General features: G+C 37.7%; 1 protein-coding gene across 1 annotated transcript in view; it reads right to left on the bottom strand.

The window, feature by feature from the left end:
• Positions 1–25,055, bottom strand: part of ALK (ALK receptor tyrosine kinase) — a 566,624-nt gene that overhangs the window by 155,148 nt on the left and 386,421 nt on the right. The gene's annotated exons all lie outside the window — the stretch shown is intronic.

Raw genomic sequence — 25,055 nt, forward strand, 5'->3', positions numbered from 1 at the left:
GTCAGCAGCATGGTACACACAGCCCGGCGCCCCTCTAAGATATGAGACCCTCCTGCAACACGGCAGCAGTGACCCTCCTAATCTCATCACTTTGTGACCGGCAGAATCTCAGGCCGCCCCTATAATTCCAGAACACAGATCCTATTCTTCCCCTCACACCCATGTCCAGATGATGCGAGAAGTCACAGAGCCCCCAGCCCCAGGGACACAGGCGCAGCCTATAATTCACTAACTCCTGCTAAATAGAGGATGTGTTCAGTGGTTAAATCACAAGTCTGTGTATAACGTCCGTCCCCCGACAGTCTGAGAGCAGGGGGGATAATTGGGTTATAAGAAAGAACAAGACAGACAAGTATTATACACGTTATACAGTATTATCACCACATACATTATTATAGGGGGCAGTATTATAGTAGTTATATTCCTGTACATAGGGGGCAGTATTATAGTAGTTATATTCCTGTACATAGGGGGCAGTATTATAGTAGTTATATTCTTGTACATAGGGGGCAGTATTATAGTAGTTATATACCTGTACATAGGGGGCAGTATTATAGTAGTTATATTCTTGTACATAGGGGCAGTATTATAGTAGTTATATTCTTGTACATAGGGGGGCAGTATTATAGTAGTTATATTCTTGTACATAGGGGGCAGTATTATAGTAGTTATATTCTTGTACATAGGGGGCAGTATTATAGTAGTTATATTCTTGTACATAGGGGGCAGTATTATAGTAGTTATATTCCTGTACACAGGGGGCAGTATTATAGTAGTTATATTCCTGTACATAGGGGGCAGTAATATAGTAGTTATATTCTTGTACATAGGGGGCAGTATTATAGTAGTTATATTCTTGTACATAGGGGGTAGTATTATAGTAGTTATATTCTTGTACATAGGGGGCAGTATTATAGTAGTTATATTCTTGTACATAGGGGCAGTATTATAGTAGTTATATTCTTGTACATAGGGGGCAGTATTATAGTAGTTATATTCTTGTACATAGGGGGCAGTATTATAGCAGTTATATTCCTGTACATAGGGGGCAGTATTATAGTAGTTATATTCCTGTACATAGGGGGCAGTATTATAGTAGTTATATTCCTGTACATAGGGGGCAGTATTATAGTAGTTATATTCTTGTACATAGGGAGCAGTATTACAGTAGTTATATTCCTGTACATAGGGGACAGTACTATAGTAGTTATATTCCTGTACATAGGGGACAGTATTATAGTAGTTATATTCCTGTACATAGGGGGCAGTATTATAGTAGTTATATTCTTGTACATAGGGGGCAGTATTATAGTAGTTATATTCCTGTACATAGGGGGCAGTATTATAGTAGTTATATTCCTGTACATAGGGGGCAGTATTATAGTAGTTATATTCTTGTACATAGGGGGCAGTATTATAGTAGTTATATTCCTGTACATAGGGGGCAGTATTATAGTAGTTATATTCTTGTACATAGGGAGCAGTATTACAGTAGTTATATTCCTGTACATAGGGGACAGTATTATAGTAGTTATATTCTTGTACGTAGGGGGCAGTACTATAGTAGTTATATTCCTGTACATAGGGGACAGTATTATAGTAGTTATATTCCTGTACATAGAGGGCAGTATTATAGTAGTTATATTCTTGTACATAGGGGCAGTACTATAGTAGTTATATTCTTGTACATAGGGGGCAGTATTATAGTAGTTATATTCTTGTACATAGGGGGCAGTATTATAGTAGTTATAGTCTTGTACATAGGGGGCAGTATTATAGTAGTTATATTCCTGTACATAGGGGGCAGTATTATAGTAGTTATATTCCTGTACATAGGGGGCAGTATTATAGTAGTGATATTCTTGTACATAGGGGGCAGTATTATAGTAGTTATATTCTTGTACATAGGGGGCAGTATTATAGTAGTTATATTCTTGTACATAGGGGGCAGTATTATAGTAGTTATATTCCTGTACATAGGGGGCAGTATTATAGTAGTTATATTCTTGTACATAGGGGCAGTATTATAGTAGTTATATTCTTGTACATAGGGGGCAGTATTATAGTAGTTATATTCTTGTACATAGGGGCAGTATTATAGTAGTTATATTCTTGTACATAGGGGGCAGTATTATAGTAGTTATATTCTTGTACATAGGGGGCAGTATTATAGCAGTTATATTCCTGTACATAGGGGGCAGTATTATAGTAGTTATATTCCTGTACATAGGGGGCAGTATTATAGTAGTTATATTCTTGAACATAGGGGGCAGTATTATAGTAGTTATATCCCTGTACATAGGGGGCAGTATTATAGTAGTTATATCCCTGTACATAGGGGGCAGTATTATAGTAGTTATATTCCTGTACATAGGGGGCAGTATTATAGTAGTTATATTCCTGTACATAGGGGGCAGTATTATAGTAGTTATATTCTTGTACATAGGGGGCAGTATTATAGTAGTTATATTCCTGTACATAGGGGGCAGTATTATAGTAGTTATATTCTTGTACATAGGGGCAGTACTATAGTAGTTATATTCTTGTACATAGGGGGCAGTATTATAGTAGTTATATTCTTGTACATAGGGGGCAGTATTATAGTAGTTATAGTCTTGTACATAGGGGGCAGTATTATAGTAGTTATATTCCTGTACATAGGGGCAGTATTATAGTAGTTATATTCCTGTACATAGGGGGCAGTATTATAGTAGTTATATTCCTGTACATAGGGGGCAGTATTATAGTAGTTATATTCTTGTACATAGGGGGCAGTATTATAGTAGTTATATTCCTGTACATAGGGGGCAGTATTATAGTAGTTATATTCTTGTACATAGGGGCAGTACTATAGTAGTTATATTCTTGTACATAGGGGGCAGTATTATAGTAGTTATATTCTTGTACATAGGGGGCAGTATTATAGTAGTTATAGTCTTGTACATAGGGGGCAGTATTATAGTAGTTATATTCCTGTACATAGGGGCAGTATTATAGTAGTTATATTCCTGTACATAGGGGGCAGTATTATAGTAGTTATATTCTTGTACATAGGGGCAGTACTATAGTAGTTATATTCTTGTACATAGGGGGCAGTATTATAGTAGTTATATTCTTGTACATAGGGGGCAGTATTATAGTAGTTATATTCTTGTACATAGGGGGTAGTATTATAGTAGTTATATCCCTGTACATAGGGGGCAGTATTATAGTAGTTATATCCCTGTACATAGGGGGCAGTATTATAGTAGTTATATCCCTGTACATAGGGGGCAGTATTATAGTAGTTATATTCCTGTACATAGGGGGCAGTATTATAGTAGTTATATTCCTGTACATAGGGGGCAGTATTATAGTAGTTATATTCCTGTACATAGGGGGCAGTATTATAGTAGTTATATTCTTGTACATAGGGGGCAGTATTATAGTAGTTATATTCCTGTACATAGGGGTCAGTATTATAGTAGTTATATTCTTGTACATAGGGGGCAGTATTATAGTAGTTATATTCTTGTACATAGGGGGCAGTATTATAGTAGTTATATTCCTGTACATAGGTGGCAGTATTATAGTAGTTATATTCCTGTACATAGGGGGCAGTATTATAGTAGTTATATTCCTGTACATAGGGGGCAGTATTATTGTAGTTATATTCTTGTACATAGGGGGCAGTATTATAGTAGTTATATTCTTGTACATAGGGGGCAGTATTATAGTAGTTATATTCTTGTACATAGGGGGCAGTATTATAGTAGTAATATTCTTGTACATAGGGGCAGCATTATAGTAGTTATATTCTTGTACATAGGGGGCAGTATAATAGTAGTTATATTCCTGTACATAGGGGGCAGTATTATAGTAGTTATATTCCTGTACATAGGGGGCAGTATTATAGTAGTTATATTTTTGTACATAGGGGGCAGTATTATAGTAGTTATATTTTTGTACATAGGGGGCAGTATTATAGTAGTTATATTCCTGTACATAGGGGGCAGTATATATTCTTGTACATAGGGGGCAGTATTATAGTAGTTATATTCTTGTACATAGGGGGCAGTATTATAGTAGTTATATTCTTGTACATAGGGGGCAGTATTATAGTAGTTATATTCCTGTACATAGGGGGCAGTATTATAGTAGTTATATTCTTGTACATAGGGGGCAGTATTATAGTAGTTATATTCCTGTACATAGGGGCAGTATTATAGTAGTTATATTCTTGTACATAGGAGGCAGTATTATAGTAGTTATATTCTTGTACATAGGGGGCAGTATTATAGTAGTTATATTCCTGTACATAGGGGGCAGTATTATAGTAGTTATATTCTTGTACATAGGGGGCAGTATTATAGTAGTTATATTCCTGTACATAGGGGGCAGTATTATAGTAGTTATATTCTTTTACATAGGGGGCAGTATTATAGTAGTTATATCCCTGTACATAGGGGGCAGTATTATAGTAGTTATATTCCTGTACATAGGGGGGCAGTATTATAGTAGTTATATTCTTTTACATAGAGGGCAGTATTATAGTAGTTATATCCCTGTACATAGGGGGCAGTATTATAGTAGTTATATTCTTGTACATAGGGGGCAGTATTATAGTAGTTATATTCCTGTACATAGGGGGCAGTATTATAGTAGTTATATTCCTGTACATAGGGGGCAGTATTATAGCAGTTATATTCCTGTACATAAGGGGCAGTATTATAGTAGTTATATTCCTGTACATAGGGGGTAGTATTATAGTAGTTATATTCTTGTACATAGGGGGGCAGTATTATAGTAGTTATATTCTTGTACATATGGGGCAGTATTATAGTATTTATATTCTTGTACATAGGGGGCAGTATTATAGTAGTTATATTCTTGTACATAGGGGGCAGTATTATAGTAGTTATATTCCTGTACATAGGGGGCAGTATTATAGTAGTTATATTCTTGTACATAGGGGGTAGTATTATAGTAGTTATATTCTTGTACATAGGGGGCAGTATTATAGTAGTTATATTCCTGTACATAGGGGGCAGTATTATAGTAGTTATATTCTTGTACATAGGGGGCAGTATTATAGTAGTTATATTCTTGTACATAGGGGGTAGTATTATAGTAGTTATATTCTTGTACATAGGGGGCAGTATTATAGTAGTTATATTCTTGTACATAGGGGGCAGTATTATAGTAGTTATATTCCTGTACATAGGGGGCACTATTATAGTAGTTATATTCTTGTACATAGGGGGTAGTATTATAGTAGTTATATTCCTTTACATAGGGGGCAGTATTATAGTAGTTATATTCTTGTACATAGGGGGCAGTATTATAGTAGTTATATTCCTGTACATAGGGGGCAGTATTATAGTAGTTATATTCCTGTACATAGGGGGCAGTATTATAATAGTTATATTCCTGTACATAGGGGGCAGTATTATAGTAGTTATATTCCTGTACATAGGGGTCAGTATTATAGTAGTTATATTCTTGTACATAGGGGGCAGTATTATAGTAGTTATATCCTTGTACATAGGGGGCAGTATTATAGTAGTTATATTCCTGTACATAGGAGGCAGTATTATAGTAGTTATATTCCTGTACATAGGGGTCAGTATTATAGTAGTTATATTCTTGTACATAGGGGGCAGTATTATAGTAGTTATATCCTTGTACATAGGGGGCAGTATTATAGTAGTTATATTCCTGTACATAGGAGGCAGTATTATTGTAGTTATATTCCTGTACATAGGGGTCAGTATTATAGTAGTTATATTCTTGTACATAGGAGGCAGTATTATAGTAGTTATATCCTTGTACATAGGGGGCAGTATTATAGTAGTTATATTCCTGTACATAGGGGGCAGTATTATAGTAGTTATATTCTTGTACATAGGGGGCAGTATTATAGTAGTTATATTCTTGTACATAGGGGGCAGTATTGTAGTAGTTATATCCTTGTACATAGGGGGCAGTATTATAGTGGTTATATACCTGTACATAGGGGGCAGTATTATAGTAGTTATATTCCTGTACATAGGGGGCAGTATTATAGTAGTTATATTCTTGTACATAGGGGGCAGTATTATAGTAGTTATATTCTTGTACATAGGGGGCAGTATTATAGTAGTTATATCCCTGTACATAGGGGGCAGTATTATAGTAGTTATATTCTTGTACATAGGGGGCAGTATTATAGTAGTTATATTCCTGTACATAGGGGGCAGTATTATAGTAGTTATATTCTTGTACATAGGGGGCAGTATTATAGTAGTTATATTCTTGTACATAGGGGGCAGTATTATAGTAGTTATATTCTTGTACATAGGGGGCAGTATTATAGTAGTTATATTCTGTACATAGGGAGCAGTATTATAGTAGTTATATCCTTGTACATAGGGGGCAGTATTATAGTAGTTATATTCCTGTACATAGGGGGCAGTATTATAGTAGTTATATTCCTGTACATAGGGGGCAGTATTATAGTAGTTATATTCCTGTACATAGGGGGCAGTATTATAGTAGTTATATTCCTGTACATAGGGGGCAGTATTATAGTAGTTATATTCCTGTATATAGGGGGCAGTATTATAGTAGTTATATTCCTGTACATAGGGGGCAGTATTATAGTAGTTATAATCTTGTACATAGGGGGCAGTATTATGGTAGTTATAGCAGTTGTATTGTTGTCCTTGTGGGCTCCACCCTCTTGTCACATTGTTACTTGTTATATGAGTATTATATAAATCTTCCGCCATCCCCCCCCCGCTCGCTGCTGACTTGGACATTTGCATTTCCTGCGGTGTCTCGCGCCTCCGGATCATAAATAAATGTTATTTTAAAGTGTTTTGTGTGTGTATAATGCGGTGATCGGCGCACTCTCCGGGATTACTCTCACAGTCGCTGACGCTGCATTTCAATTAGGAAAAATAAAGTAAAAACTTGTATATAAAGACAACAGGTTAGAAAGTACAAAGGAGAATGCGGGGCCATAAATTGTGGTGACATGAATGAGACTTATGGAGGGATATAAAAGGCTCATTAATCAGCGCTTCCTGCGGTCTGTGATGTCACAGTAACGATTTATACAGCGGAGCCTCGTCCGGCAGCAGCGACATCACATCACCTGCGGGGGGCGCCACATCTGCAGCCATTATACTGAGACCCCCGCTCTGGAGCTCTGCTGTGTAACGGTGCAGCAGAGTGGAGTTTGTCAGTCTCCAAGATCCTACCACAATGTGAGACTGGAGGTGACACAAATGTATTACATCACTGTATTTATTCATGGGGAATAGTATAGTGCGGTATATTTTTTGGGGGACACAGTGTAAAGGATTAAAGTAATTATTGCTGGGATGGAGTATATTGACACAGTATTAAAATGACACAGTATATAGCGGTATTTATTTATAATGACACAGTATATAGCGGTATTTATTTATAATGACACAGTATATGGCGGTATTTATTTAGAATGACACAGTATGTAGCGGTATTTATTTATAATGACACAGTATATAGCGATATTTATTTATAATGACACAGTATATAGCGGTATTTATTTATAATGACACAGTATATAGCGATATTTATTTATAATGACACAGTATATAGCGGTATTTATTTATAATGACACAGTATATAGCGGTATTTATTTATAATGACACAGTATATAGCGGTATTTATTTATAATGACACAGTATATGGCGGTATTTATTTAGAATGACACAGTAAATTGTGGTGTTTATGAATAAACAGTATATTGTGGTATTATTTTATGATTTTATGAACATGCAGTATATTGTGGTATTATTTTATGAACATGCAGTATATTGCGGTATTATTTTATGAACATGCAGTACATTGCGGTATTATTTATCTTGGGGCAGAGTATTTTACGTTTTTTATTTATGAAAAAACATTGGGGCAATTGTATCAAACTTTTGGTTTGCCTTTTTCTTTCATTTTTGCGAATTTTCATGGCGCTTTTGCTCATTTGTGACTTTTTCTTTGCGCCTAAAACTGTCTCCCTTCAAAGTTAGCCATTGTCAAGTTTTCTGCAGTGTTCCCTGAGCGATCACCTAAATCCAGATGGGAAAGTTAAGAATTTTTTAAAAAAAAAAAGTTGCATAAAAGTCTCAAATTTTGGCGCAAACCTGCCCCTGACCAGGCGTAGAAATCAGCTTGGAAATGATTGCAACTTTTGGAGACATTTTGCAACTTTTCAGTTTAAAAAGTAGCAAATTCACTAAAGACCAAACGTCACAAGTAACAATAAGGAAAAACCACTAAGAAACATCTGAGCAGCAGGAAAGCCAAGAAAAGTCCCAAAAAACAGACGGACAAAGCCGGACCTATGCTACATGTGCCCCGATATATTGTAGAATTGTTTTTAATTTTTTCTGTCTTGTCGGATACAGAGCAGCCGCAACCCAAAAATTGACCTTTGACTCCATGGGACTCAGCTTGAATCTGCCCCTCCCCCTTGTCTATGAGTGGCGCCAAAATTTACGACCCTCCACCTGTACATATGACGGGCAAGGGTGGGCACATGGCATCATCATGTAGAGGACCCCCGTGTGATCTTCCCTTCTCTGCTATGTTCCAGTGAAGGCTCCAGCCCCCCCTCCCCCGCAGCGTCACGTAATCACCCTATAATGTACTTAACAGAATCTGCTTGTTTTTGTTCAGTGTCAAACACGTAAATGGATGGCGGAGTCATTATCTGCGCCCCAGCTGTCCCCTGCTCAGGGGCTCCGCTCAGATTCCATAATTGATGCCTAATTAACCAATTAAGTGCAGTGAGTGGCGTCTGTGGGGTCCATATAGTAGGTGACAGCGGAGTATTACGAGCGCAGAGGGTCCTTGGTGTAGTCTGCGGCCATCACTGAGAGTAGAGAAGAGACCTGGAGGGGTGCAGGGACAATCAGGGGATCACCCAGGGGTCCTGTTATAATTCTTACTGATAAACAGAAAAATTTGGTATCAGACGGCTGAGAATGGGATAAAAAATAAAGATCCTACGGGCACCTCCCTAAACCCATGGATCCCTTCCCCCGATTCTGGTGTGTTGGCACCTCCTACTTCCTGTTCCCATCTGTACATAACAGGAAGTAGCCATTAAACCTGCTCAGCCAATCACTGGCCAGTGGGGGATATTATAAGCTGCGGGGTGACTGAAGAACCAATAAGAGGCGGGTTAATAAAAAGGGGCTACTAAAAAAGTGGACTAACATCAAATAGGGAATTCTATGTAGGGGGCAACACCACTGGGGGGTTTTAAGTGTGGGTTATGTAAGTGGGGGCAACAGAATATGGGGTGTCAATAGGGGGGGAGGGTGACAGTAGGGGGAGATTTACAAAAATTGGGAACCATTTAGTTGGGTATTGTTCAGTTTTGGGTAGTCGACTCATCCGGAGGTGAAGAAGCGCGGACCTGGGCGGATGATAAAATACAGCAAGAACTTGTGCTCTGTAATAATATTATAATAGTCACCGGGAGACCTGCAAGAAACCTATCTGCTCAGCAAACTCTCCACCCACACAGGAAGAACCCTGCATCTCATCATTTCATTATGTCTCTGTCCGGCCACTAGGGGCGCTGCACTATTACGTGAGGGATAACAACCCGCACCTCATCTGATTACACAGCAACCAAACCTGATCCCTACAAATATACTGCAAGAAGATGGAGGAGGGAGAAAAGATGTAATACAACACGCAAAATAGGGACTAAAGGTAACAGCATATAGGAAGAAAAGGGGAAATGTTATAGCAGTTACATTCTAGGGGGCAGTATTATAGTAGTTATATTCTTGTACATAGGGGGCAGTATTATAGTAGTTATATTCTTGTACATAGGGGGCAGTATTATAGTAGTTATATTCTTATACATAGGGGGCAGTATTATAGTAGTTATATTCTTGTACATAGGGGGCAGTATTATAGTAGTTATATTCTTGTACATAGGGGACAGTATTATAGTAGTTATATTCTTGTACATAGGGGGCAGTATTATAGTAGTTATATTCCTGTACATAGGGGGCAGTATTATAGTAGTTATATTCTTGTACATAGGGGGCAGTATTATAGTAGTTATATTCTTGTACATAGGGGGAAGTATTATATTAGTTATATTCCTGTACATAGGGGGCAGTATTATAGTAGTTATATTCTTGTACATAGGGGGCAGTATTATAGTAGTTATATTCCTGTACATAGGGGGCAGTATTATAGTAGTTATATTCTTGTACATAGGGGACAGTATTATAGTAGTTATATTCTTGTACATAGGGGACAGTATTATAGTAGTTATATTCTTGTACATAGGGGGCAGTATTATAGTAGTTATATTCTTGTACACAGGGGGCAGTATTATAGTAGTTATATTCTTGTACATAGGGGGCAGTATTATAGTAGTTATATTCTTGTACATAGGGGGCAGTATTATAGTAGTTATATTCTTATACATAGGGGGCAGTATTATAGTAGTTATATTCCTGTACATAGGGGGCAGTATTATAGTAGTTATATTCCTGTACATAGGGGGCAGTATTATAGTAGTTATCTTCTTGTACATAGGGGGCAGTATTATAGTAGTTATATTCTTGTACATAGGGGGAAGTATTATATTAGTTATATTCCTGTACATAGGGGGCAGTATTATAGTAGTTATATTCTTATACATAGGGGGCAGTATTATAGTAGTTATATTCTTGTACATAGGGGACAGTATTATAGTAGTTATATTCTTGTACATAGGGGGCAGTATTATAGTAGTTATATTCTTGTACATAGGGGGCAGTATTATAGTAGTTATATTCTTGTACATAGGGGGCAGTATTATAGTAGTTATATTCTTATACATAGGGGGCAGTATTATAGTAGTTATATTCCTGTACATAGGGGGCAGTATTATAGTAGTTATATTCCTGTACATAGGGGCAGTATTATAGTAGTTATATTCCTGTACATAGGGGGCAGTATTATAGTAGTTATATTCTTGTACATAGGGGGCAGTATTATAGTAGTTATATTCTTGTACATAGGGGGAAGTATTATATTAGTTATATTCCTGTACATAGGGGGCAGTATTATAGTAGTTATATTCTTGTACATAGGGGGCAGTATTATAGTAGTTATATTCCTGTACATAGGGGGCAGTATTATAGTAGTTATATTCTTGTACATAGGGGACAGTATTATAGTAGTTATATTCTTGTACATAGGGGACAGTATTATAGTAGTTATATTCTTGTACATAGGGGGCAGTATTATAGTAGTTATATTCTTGTACACAGGGGGCAGTATTATAGTAGTTATATTCTTGTACATAGGGGGCAGTATTATAGTAGTTATATTCTTGTACATAGGGGGCAGTATTATAGTAGTTATATTCTTATACATAGGGGGCAGTATTATAGTAGTTATATTCCTGTACATAGGGGGCAGTATTATAGTAGTTATATTCCTGTACATAGGGGGCAGTATTATAGTAGTTATCTTCTTGTACATAGGGGGCAGTATTATAGTAGTTATATTCTTGTACATAGGGGGAAGTATTATATTAGTTATATTCCTGTACATAGGGGGCAGTATTATAGTAGTTATATTCTTATACATAGGGGGCAGTATTATAGTAGTTATATTCTTGTACATAGGGGACAGTATTATAGTAGTTATATTCTTGTACATAGGGGGCAGTATTATAGTAGTTATATTCTTGTACATAGGGGGCAGTATTATAGTAGTTATATTCTTGTACATAGGGGGCAGTATTATAGTAGTTATATTCCTGTACATAGGGGGCAGTATTATAGTAGTTATATTCCTGTACATAGGGGGCAGTATTATAGTAGTTATATTCTTGTACATAGGGTGCAGTATTATAGTAGTTATATTCTTGTACATAGGGGGCAGTATTATAGTAGTTATATTCTTGTACATAGGGGGCAGTATTATAGTAGTTATATTCTTGTACATAGGGGGCAGTATTATAGTAGTTATATTCCTGAACATAGGGGGCAGTATTATAGTAGTTATATTCTTGTACATAGGGGGCAGTATTATAGTAGTTATATTCTTGTACATAGGGGCAGTATTATAGTAGTTATATTCCTGTACATAGGGGGCAGTATTATAGTAGTTATATTCTTGTACATAGGGGGCAGTATTATAGTAGTTATATTCTTGTACATAGGGGGCAGTATTATAGTAGTTATATTCTTGTACATAGGGGGCAGTATTATAGTAGTTATATTCTTGTACATAGGGGGCAGTATTATAGTAGTTATATTCCAGTACATAGGGGGCAGTATTATAGTAGTTATATTCCTGTACATAGGGGGCAGTATTATAGTAGTTATATTCTTGTACATAGGGAGCAGTATTATAGTAGTTATATTCTTGTACATAGGGGGCAGTATTATAGTAGTTATATTCCTGAACATAGGGGGCAGTATTATAGTAGTTATATTCTTGTACATAGGGGGCAGTATTATAGTAGTTATATTCTTGTACATAGGGGGCAGTATTATAGTAGTTATATTCTTGTACATAGGGAGCAGTATTATAGTAGTTATATTCCTGTACATAGGAGGCAGTATTATTGTAGTTATATTCCTGTACATAGGGGTTAGTATTATAGTAGTTATATTCCTGTAACATAGGGGTTAGTATTATAGTAGTTATATTCCTGTACATAGGGGGCAGTATTATAGTAGTTATATTCTTGTACATAGGGGTCAGTATTATAGTAGTTATATTCCTGTACATAGGGGACAGTATTATAGTAGTTGTATTCCTGTACATAGGGGTCAGTATTATAGTAGTTATGTTCCTGTACATAGGAGGCAGTATTATTGTAGTTATATTCCTGTACATAGGGGACAGTATTATAGTAGTTATATTCTTGTACATAGGGGACAGTATTATAGTAGTTATATTCCTGTACATAGGGGGCAGTATTATAATAGTTATATTCCTGTACATAGGGGCAGTATTATAGTAGTTAAATTCTTGTACATAGGGGGCTGTATTATAGTAGTTAAATTCTTGTACATAGGGGTCAGTATTATAGTAGTTATATTCCTGTACATAGGAGGCAGTATTATAGTAGTTATATTCCTGTACATAGGGGGCAGTATTATAGTAGTTATATTCTTGTACATAGGAGGCAGTATTATAGTAGTTATATTCCTGTACATAGGGGCAGTATTATAGTAGTTATATTCTTGTACATAGGGGGCAGTATTATAGTAGTTATATTCTTGTACATAGGGGGCAGTATTATAGTAGTTATATTCTTGTACATAGGAGGCAGTATTATAGTAGTTATATTCCTGTACATAGGAGGCAGTATTATAGTAGTTATATTCTTGTACATAGGGGGCAGTATTATAGTAGTTATATTCCTGTACATAGGAGGCAGTATTATTGTAGTTATATTCCTGTACATAGGGGGCAGTATTATAGTAGTTAAATTCTTGTACATAGGGGTCAGTATAATAGTAGTTATATTCCTGTACATAGGGGACAGTATTATAGTAGTTATATTCCTGTACATAGGGGGCAGTATTATAGTAGTTATATTCCTGTACATAGGAAGCAGTATTATTGTAGTTATATTCCTGTACATAGGGGACAGTATTATAGTAGTTATATTCTTGTACATAGGGGTTAGTATTATAGTAGTTATATTCTTGTACATAGGGGACAGTATTATAGTAGTTATATTCCTGTACATAGGGGGCAGTATTATAGTAGTTATATTCCTGTACATAGGAGGCAGTATTATTGTAGTTATATTCCTGTACATAGGGGGCAGTATTATAGTAGTTATATTCCTGTACATAGGGGGCAGTATTATAGTAGTTATATTCCTGTACATAGGGGGCAGTATTATAGTAGTTATATTCTTGTACATAGGGGGCTGTATTATAGTAGTTATATTCTTGTACATAGGGGTCAGTATTATAGTAGTTATATTCCTGTACATAGGGGACAGTATTATAGTAGTTGTATTCCTGTACATAGGGGTCAGTATTATAGTAGTTATATTCCTGTACATAGGAGGCAGTATTATTGTAGTTATATTCCTGTACATAGGGGACAGTATTATAGTAGTTATATTCTTGTACATAGGGGACAGTATTATAGTAGTTATATTCCTGTACATAGGGGGCAGTATTATAATAGTTATATTCCTGTACATAGGGGCAGTATTATAGTAGTTATATTCTTGTACATAGGGGTAGTATTATAGTAGTTATATTCTTGTACATAGGGGGCAGTATTATAGTAGTTATATTCTTGTACATAGGGAGCAGTATTATAGTAGTTATAGTCTTGTACATAGGGGGCAGTATTATAATAGTTATATTCTTGTACATAGGGGGCAGTATTATAGTAGTTATATTCCTGTACATATGGGGCAGTATTATAGTAGTTATATTCTTGTACATAGGGGGCAGTATTATAGTAGTTATATCCCTGTACATAGGGAGCAGTATTATAGTAGTTATATTCCTGTACATAGGGGGCAGTATTATAGTAGTTATATTCTTGTACATAGGGGGCAGTATTATAGTAGTTATATTCTTGTACATAGGGGGCAGTATTATAGTAGTTATATTCCTGTACATAGGGGGCAGTATTATAGTAGTTATATTCTTGTACATAGGGGGCAGTATTATAGTAGTTATATTCCTGTACATAGGGGGCAGTATTATAGTAGTTATATTCTTGTACATAGGAGGCAGTATTATAGTAGCTATATTCTTGTACATAGGGGGCAGTATTATAGTAGGTATAGTCCTGTACATAGGGGGCAGTATTATAGTAGTTATATTCTTGTACATAGGGGGCAGTATTATAGTAGTTATATTCTTGTACATATGGGGCAGTATTATAGTAGTTATATTCTTTTACATACGGGGCAGTATTATAGTAGTTATATTCTTGTACATAGGGGGCAGTATTATAGTAGTTCTATACTTGTACATAGGGGGCAGTATTATAGTAGTTATATTCCTGTACATAGGGGGGCAGTATTATAGTAGTTATATTCCTCTACATAGGGGGCAGTATTATAGTAGTTATATTCTTGTACATAGGGGGCAGTATTATAGTAGTTATATTCTTGTACATAGGGGGCAGTATTATAGTAGTTATATTCTTGTACATAGGAGGCAGTATTATAGTAGTTATATTCTTGTACATAGGGGGCAGTATTATAGTAGTTATATTCCTGTACATAGGGGGCAATATTATAGTAGTTGTATTCTTGTACATAGGGGGCAGTATTATAGTAGTTATATTCCTGTACATAGGGGGCAGTATTATAGTAGTTATATTCCTGTACATAGGGGGCAGTATTATAGTAGTTATATTCTTGTACATAGGGGGCACTATTATAGTAGTTATATTCTTGTACATAGGGGGCAGTATTATAGTAGTTATATTCTTGTACATAGGGGGCAGTATTATAGTAGTTATATTCCTGTACATAGGGGGCAGTATTATAGTAGTTATATTCTTGTACATAGGGGGCAGTATTATAGTAGTTATATTCCTGTACATAGGGGGCAGTATTATAGTAGTTATATTCTTGTACATAGGGGGCAGTATTATAGTAGTTATATTCTTGTACATAGGGGGTAGTATTATAGTAGTTATATTCCTGTACATAGGGGGCAGTATTATAGTAGTTATATTCTTGTACATAGGGGGTAGTATTATAGTAGTTATATTCTTGTCCATAGGGGGCAGTATTATAGTAGTTATATTCCTGTACATAGGAGGCAGTATTATAGTAATTATATTCCTGTACATAGGGGGCAGTATTATAGTAGTTATATTCCTGTACATAGCGGGCAGTATTATAGTAGTTATATTCTTGTACATAGGGGGCAGTATTATAGTAGTTATATTCCTGTACATAGGGGGCAGTATTATAGTAGTTCTATTCCTGTACATAGGGGGCAGTATTATAGTAGTTATATTCTTGTACATAGGGGTCAGTATTATAGTAGTTATATTCTTGTACATAGGGGGCAGTATTATAGTAGTTATATTCCTGTACATAGGGGGCAGTATTATAGTAGTTATATTCTTGTACATAGGAGGCAGTATTATAGTAGTTATATTCTTGTACATAGGGGGCAGTATTATAGTAGTTATATTCCTGTACATAGGGGCAGTATTATAGTAGTTATATTCCTGTACATAGGGGGCAGTATTATAGTAGTTATATTCCTGTACATAGGGGGCAGTATTATAGTAGTTATATTCCTGTACATAGGGGGCAGTATTATAGTAGTTATATTCTTGTACATAGGGGGCAGTATTATAGTAGTTATATTCCTGTACATAGGGGGCAGTATTATAGTAGTTATATTCTTGTACATAGGGGGCAGTATTATAGTAGTTATATTCCTGTACATAGGGGGCAGTATTATAGTAGTTATATTCTTGTACATAGGAGGCAGTATTATAGTAGTTATATTCTTGTACATAGGGGGCAGTATTATAGTAGTTATATTCTTGTACATAGGGGGCAGTATTATAGTAGTTATATTCTTGTACATAGGGGGCAGTATTACTAGTATTTTACACTAGTAATGTCTTGTGAGTGACTCCCTTGTTATCTCAGTGATGCCTTTCGTTCTGTCTCATCCTTACGGTTTGGCTGTAGAATTTATTGGCCATTATATAAAGTTTATCTTTTTTCCTAATGTCTCCTTTTTTCTATTTTCCTTATTTTTTCTCCTCCGGATGTTGTTGTGGTTTTGAGTTGTTGGATATCCTGTTTATCTTATCATATTTTCTCTTCTGTTATAATTTATGCTCTTTAATAATTGTATCCCTTAATTTGCGGCATTTTCTGACCGCGGCCCTGACGTCTTCTCTTAATATTTCGGATATTTCGCCTTTGCTGGAGATGAATAATGTACAGGTCTATTACGGCTGCAGGATCGGCTGATCACCAGTATAAACCATCTCCATCACCCGGACCTATAACAGACAAACACACGATATGTTTGCAGGTGACCGCTATTTCAGACGTCGGAGAAGAAAGATGGCTGCTCAGTTTTCAATTACCGGGCAATGAAGAGCGGGTAATATTTTGAGTCGTGGTCATTGAATGCGTCTCCTGTGTGCGCCGCTCCCGCCACAAATAATCGCTACCACCGCTACATTACCATAATGAAGTCACCTCCGCCGTCCAGGATCCGGCTCCTGATGGGGCTATTAACACCGGTTACATGACTCATAATCTGCGGCTCAGTGCGAGATCATAGAATATCTAACGAAGGTCAAGGATTACAATAACAAGGTGCAGAAGTAATTAGGAGTTGTCTGAAAATCTGATATATCAGTGTCCTGCGGGTCAGTGTACAGAGACACCTCGTGGCACAGCTGCATCAGACAACACAGAGGAAATGAGGTAACACCCTTTCCCCCTAAAAGATTGCAAATTTTCCTTTTCCCCCCAATTTATTCCTAAAACAATTATAAAAAAAAACTACAGCACATCCCAGAAAAAACAAGCCCTAATTTGGCCACGTTGATGTAAACATTCACCTCCTTCCCCCAAATAAATTACACGCTCACCCCCTGCTCCCCATATCCTAAAAATGGAATGCAAAATATTTAGAATTTGCAAAACTATATGGACTTCCACATAAACCAAGCCCTCATTTGGCCATATTAGCATAAATACATATAAATATGTTTTCTATATTCTCACGCTAGATTGCAATTCCAAACTTCTAGCCAAACGTCTTCTTAAAAATGTTTTCAAATATTTTCTTTTCAACTTCAACTGATCCCACAAAAAACAAGCCATAATTTGGAATATTTCCATTAGTATATGAGGGTCTTGTTTTTTATGTGATGAGCTGTAATTTCCCATGGCTCCTCTTCTATCTTCTGCAGTAGCACAACCCAGTTCCATGCACTCGGCCTGCATGCACACTATTGTGCATTGCTTCTTAATGTCGTATTTAGAGCACGGGCTTCGCGCACGGAGCTGGGTTGCGCTACTGCAGAAGATAGAAGAGAGAGGGTGCACCAGAAGGTGAGTACTTGTTTAGTTTTTTAAAAATGTGCTGGGGCTACCTATATACTGGAGGGAAACAGCAGTGCGCTGGGGCTACCTACATACTGGGGAGAAAGGCAGCCGTGTGTTGGGGCTCCCTATATATTGGGGGGAGGCAGCAGTGTGTTGCGGCTCCCTATTTACTGGGGAGAAAGGCAGCCGTGTGTTGGGGCTACCTACATACTGGGGGGAGAGAAAGCAGTGTGTTGGGGCTCCCTATATACTGGGGGGAGGCAGCCGTGTGTTGGGGCTACCTATATATTGGGTCGGGGCTGCACTGTGCTGGGGCTGCCTATATACTCGGGGTGAGGCTGCAGTGCACTGGGGCTACCTATATACTAGGGCGAGGTAACTTCGTGGGATAGTGGAAAACATTGGCAGAAGTTTATGCACCCAAATTTGGAAAATACAACACATCCTACAAAAAACAAGACCCTCATACACTGATGGAGATACTAAAAAGGTATGTCACTAGGAAAATAAGGAGGAAAGAAGCTAAGACCCAAATCAGGAAGACCTAGAGTCCAGGCGCCCCCCGGTGGTGGGAGCAGGAGCGCAGAATGAAATCATCATAAATCCTCCCTGCATAGAAGTATCAGTGATGAGGATGGAGATGTCCCCGACTGATTAATGTCACTTTCAACGTCCTGATCGACTTCTAGCGCCGACTTATTAATTAATGCAGCATTTCCTTTTCGGTCTTTAAGACGTCTTTATATACTGAAGGAGCAATCAGCGGCGAAACGAGACGTCTGACATCAACCTGCTAATAATAACCAGCGTATAGTCACCGCACGGGGGAGGGGAGGAGCAGGATGGACAGAGATAGAAGGACATAAATCTACAGAAAAATGATCAATTATTTATCCTTTATTTACTATCAATCTATCTCCTATCCATCTATCTATCTATCTATCTATCTATCTATCTATCTATCTATCTATCTCCTATCTATCTATCTATCTCATATCTATCTATCTATCTCCTATCTATCTATCTCCTATCTATCTATCTATCTATCTATCTATCTATCTATCTATCTATCTATCTCCTATCTATCTATCTATCTATCTATCTCCTATCTATCTATCTATCTATCTATCTATCTCCTATCTATCTATCTATCTATCTATCTATCTATCTATCTATCTCCTATCTATCTATCTATCTATCTATCTATCTCCTATCTATCTATCTATCTATCTATCTATCTATCTCATATCTATCTATCTATCTCCTATCTATCTATCTATCTATCTATCTCCTATCTATCTATCTATCTATCTATCTCCTATCCATCTATCTATCTCCTATCTATCTATCTATCTATCTATCTATCTATCTCCTATCCATCTATCTATCTCCTATCTATCTATCTATCTATCTATCTCCTATCTATCTATCTATCTATCTATCTCCTATCCATCTATCTATCTCCTATCTATCTATCTATCTATCTATCTATCTATCTCCTATCTATCTATCTATCTATCTCCTATCTATCTATCTATCTATCTATCTATCTATCTATCTCCTATCTATCTATCTATCTATCTATCTATCTATCTATCTCCTATCCATCTATCTATCTCCTATCTATCTATCTATCTATCTATCTATCTATCTATCTCCTATCTATCTATCTATCTATCTATCTATCTATCTATCTCCTATCCATCTATCTATCTATCTATCTCCTATCTATCTATCTATCTCCTATCTATCTATCTATCTATCTATCTATCTATCTATCTATCTCCTATCTATCTATCTATCTATCTATCTATCTATCTATCTATCTCATATCTATCTATCTCCTATCTATCTATCTATCTATCTATCTATCTATCTATCTATCTCATATCTATCTATCTATCTCCTATCTATCTATCTATCTATCTATCTATCTATCTCATATCTATCTCATATCTATTTATCTCCTATCTATCTATCTATCTATCTATCTATCTATCTATCTCATATCTATCTATCTATCTATCTCCTATCTATCTATCTATCTCATATCTATCTCATATCTATTTATCTCCTATCTATCTATCTATCTATCTATCTATCTATCTATCTATCTATCTATCTCATATCTATCTCATATCTATCTCATATCTATTTATCTCCTATCTATCTATCTATCTATCTATCTATCTATCTCATATCTATCTATCTATCTATCTCCTATCTATCTATCTATCTATCTATCTCCTATCTATCTATCTATCTATCTCATATCTATCTCATATCTATCTCATATCTATCTATCTCCTATCTATCTATCTATCTATCTATCTATCTCCTATCTATCTATCTCCTATCTATCTCATATCTATCTATCTATCTATCTATCTATCTCCTATCTATCTATCTATCTATCTATCTATCTATCTATCTATCTATCTCCTATCTATCTATCTATCTATCTATCTCCTATCTATCTATCTATCTATCTATCTATCTCATATCTATCTATCTCCTATCTATCTATCTATCTATCTATCTATCTATCTATCTCCTATCTATCTATCTATCTATCTATCTATCTATCTCCTATCTATCTATCTATCTATCTATCTATCTCCTATCTATCTATCTATCTCCTATCTATCTCATATCTATCTCCTATCTATCTATCTCCTATCTATCTCCTATATATCTCCTATCTATCTATCTATCTCCTATCTATCTATCTATCTATCTATCTATCTCCTATCTATCTATCTATCTATCTATCTATCTATCTATCTATCTCCTATCTATCTATCTATCTATCTATCTATCTATCTATCTCCTATCTATCTATCTATCTATCTCCTATCTATCTATCTATCTATCTATCTATCTATCTATCATCTATCTATCTATCTATCTATCTATCTATCTATCTATCTCATATCTATCTATCTATCTATCTATCTATCTCATATCTATCTATCTATCTCCTATCTATCTATCTATCTATCTCCTATCTATCTATCTATCTATCTATCTATCTATCTATCTCCTATCTATCTATCTATCTATCTCCTATCTATCTATCTCCTATCTATCTATCTATCTATCTATCTATCTCCTATCTATCTATATCTATCTATCTCATATCTATCTATCTCCTATCTATCTATCTCATATCTATCTATCTATCTATCTATCTATCTATCTATCTATCTATCTCATATCTATCTATCTCCTATCTATCTATATCTATCTATCTCCTATCTATCTATCTATCTATCTATCTATCTATCTATCTATCTATATCTATCTATCTCATATCTATCTATCTATCTATCTATCTCCTATCTATCTCCTATCTATCTATCTATCTATCTATCTATCTATCTCCTATCTATCTATCTCATATCTATTGTAGTATAATGTGCACATGTGACGGTATTTTCTTTTACAATATTATTATTATACGCACCTTGCTCCCCTATTTTCTGTAGGACATTCCCCTCCCCCATGTTCCTGATTACATGATCTGATGATCTGTAGATTTGCTTTTCGTTTTATGACATATTTTTCCAGGGGTTAAACAGCCATAAATCCATTACGGGTGATTGTTGGTTTAGTGTAGGTTTTTTATCTGCACTTAGTAGATATTAGGTGTAATGAATAGGTCTGCAGGTTGTTACATCTCTGCATCGGGCCGGGATAGTTACATCTCCTGCTGCAGGATACAATGTAATGTAGTGGAGGGATCGCACTTTCCCAAAGGTTAACGTTCCTCAATGAGCGCAAATTAACAGCTCCGTGCACTGCTGATATTAATTGCGGGAGACAATTGCCTTCAGCCATGTAACCGGCAGCCTCAATAACCGCCATCCGCTCACAAATAATATTGTGCTGGAGAATTCGGAGAGTGCGGCTTAATGGGAAATATTCTATAAATTATTAATTTTAGGGAAAACTTTAAAGGGAACCCGACCTCTGCACCCACCAGACCAACCAAGTACGGTATAACCTGCCTCAGATGTCCTGCCTGTCACCACTAGGGGGAGCTTCCTGCTTTATAAGTTACTGCGCATTTAGCTCCCCCTAGTGGTAGCCAAAGGCAGAGAGAATTCAATAATCTGACAATACAGAGAGTTTCCCTATAAGGAATATCTGTAGATAAAGCAGAATTATCATGGATTTTCAGCCATAATCTTTCCTGACCCTATTTGCAATATTAGTAGTTGACCCTAAACTGGTATCTTCTTCTTCTCCCAGCCCAAGCCCCCCTCCCTAATATCACCCACACCATAATTACAAAACATGGCTGCTTTCCCCTATAACAGTCCATGGGTCATGTGCGTTATAGGCTAAATCTATGGACCAGAGCAGAGCTAAGCTGCAATACCACAAAACACCTATGGAGGAAATCAGCCATGTATATCACGTCTTGGACAACCCCTTTAAACTTCAAGTGCCGTGTGACCACGTCTAAGAGGTAGCAAAATTCAGATCTCTGCATTGGGGATAAAGCTGAAAAATGACATGGGACATTTGGAGTATCTCAAATCAAGGCAACCAATTAGGAAACCATAACAGGAAGCCCCGCCCCTGAGGAGCTTAGACAGAGCACTTCCTGTTTCTTAAACATTGGGACTGCAGGTTTGATCTCATATCATGGGCAAGGGTGGCACTGGCTGTCGGCCTCCTTTGGGAGACTTCATCCTCTAATGTCCCTGTCCAAAGATGACCACTGCCCCTCCCCCTCCTAGTTCACTCTTTGGTCACCATTTAACGTGCGGGCGGGGGGGCGGTTATACATTGCTGAAGGTTGTTGTTCTTTTTGCTGCTTGCACAGAATGAGAGTATACAAATATAGAATGAGAGTATGCTGTACAAATAGAATAATCTTGTCAGTCTAGAAGATGTGCAGAGCCGGATAGTATCCAGCGGTCCCTGACTAGTCGCATTATAAGAGAATTAGGAGGGAAAGCCATGTGAAATGATTCCACGTGTCTCACAATTAATTACCCGCAAGATTAGAGGAAAGCGGTACTGCTATTAGCGGCTTAGTCAGTAGCCGGGGTGCAGCGCAGCAGCCAGAGGGGCAGCAGAGTTCTGTTATATCTGGGGCAGGTGTAGTTTACATTAAAGGAGACTCGCTCCTACATTGGGTCTTCTCCCACCAGAAGGTCTTCTGCCATGGATCAGAGCTTACCATGCACAGTCTCTGGTACTTCAGATGTCCCCCCTCCTCCTGATGAGTTCTGATGAAGCCCGCTGTCTGATCGTTGTAGATTTAAGCAGATGTAATTTTGGAGTCTGGTTTGGGGGCATTGATTTTGGTATGGGGGATTAATTGTAGGGCTTAATATAAGGTCTGAGTTCTTCTAAGGTCTGGATTATTTTGGTAGTCCTTCTCGGGTTTTTAATAATTTTGGGGTCTTGTCTGGGGTTTGAGTTTACTTTCATGTCTGGTCTGAATTAAAGGGAACCTGTCACCATATTTTTCACAAATGCAGCTAGTGACAGGTTCTCATAGAGCCCTATCAACTAAAGGCCCCTCTCATTATAACTTAGAATTGTTTCCCTCGCATCCACATAAAATCAACTTTATGATATTTTACCTGGTATGAGAGGGGGTGTGTCCTGCTTGGCCGGCCCCTCCTTCTACTCCTCCCCACGCCATATACCTTCTCACTATAGAAAACTTCATGTCATGTCACCAGGGTGATACCATATTAGGTCTTTTACCCAGTAACATTTGCAATGTCTACCCCATGTATGTATCTGATCTCATCAAATCACAGCAACCTCCATGACTTCTACTCCTTCCCATCTTCCATGGAGACTGCTGTGATTTCATGTGATCAGATACATACATGGGGTAGATTTTGTAAATGTTGGGTTAAGGACCTGCTCCTAACACGTGAGAATAGACCAGCTGTGCACTGTCCTGCTCATGACACGTGAGGATACATTGGCAGTGCACTGTCCTGCTCCTGACACGTGAGGATAGACTGGCAGTGCACTGTCCTGCTCCTGACACGTGAGGATAGACTGGCAGTGCACTGTCCTGCTCCTGACACGTGAGGATAGACTGGCAGTGCACTGTCCTGCTCCTGACACGTGAGGATAGACCGGCTGTGCACCATTCTGCTCCTGACACGTGAGGATAGACCAGCCTGCACCGTCCTGCTCCTGACACGTGAGGATACACTGACTGTGCACTGCCCTGCTCCAGACACGTAATGATAGATGGGCAATGCAGCATCCTCCTCTTGACACATGAGGATACACCAATTGTGCACTGCCCTGCTCCTGACACAGAGCATAGAATGGCTGTGAATCATCCTGCTCCTGACACGTGAGGATAGACCGTCCTGCACCGTCCTGCTTCTGACACGTGAGGATAGGCCGGCTGTGCACCATCCTGCTCCTGACACGTGAGGATAAGCCGGCTGTGCACTATCCTGCTCCTGACACGTGAGGATAGGCCGGCTGTGCACCGTCCTGCTCCTGACACGTGAGGATGGAATGGCTTTGCACCGTCCTGCTCCTGACACGTGAGATAGACCGGCTGTGCACTGTCCTCCTCCTGACATGTGAGCATAGGCCGGCTGTGCACCAACCTGCTCCTGACACGTGAGAATTGACCGGCCTGCACCGTCCTGCTCCTGACACATGAGGATAGTCTGGCTATGCACCGTCTTGCTCCTGACACGTGAGGATAGTCTGGCTGTGCACCGTCCTGCTTCTCACATGTCAGAAGCAGGACGATAGAACACCTGCACCGTCCTGCTCCTGACACGTGAGGATAGACCGGCTATGCACTGTCCTGCTCCTGACACGTGAGGATAGACCGGCTATGCACCGTCCTGCTCCTGACACGTGTGGATAGACTGGCTGTGCACCAACCTGCTCCTGACACGTGAGGATAGACTGGCCTGCACCGTCCTGCTCCTGACACGTGAGGATAGACCGGCTGTGCACCGTCCGGCTCCTGACACGTGAG

The sequence above is a fragment of the Engystomops pustulosus genome, chromosome 3 (assembly GCF_040894005.1).
Source record: "Engystomops pustulosus chromosome 3, aEngPut4.maternal, whole genome shotgun sequence".
NCBI lineage: Eukaryota > Metazoa > Chordata > Amphibia > Anura > Leptodactylidae > Engystomops > Engystomops pustulosus.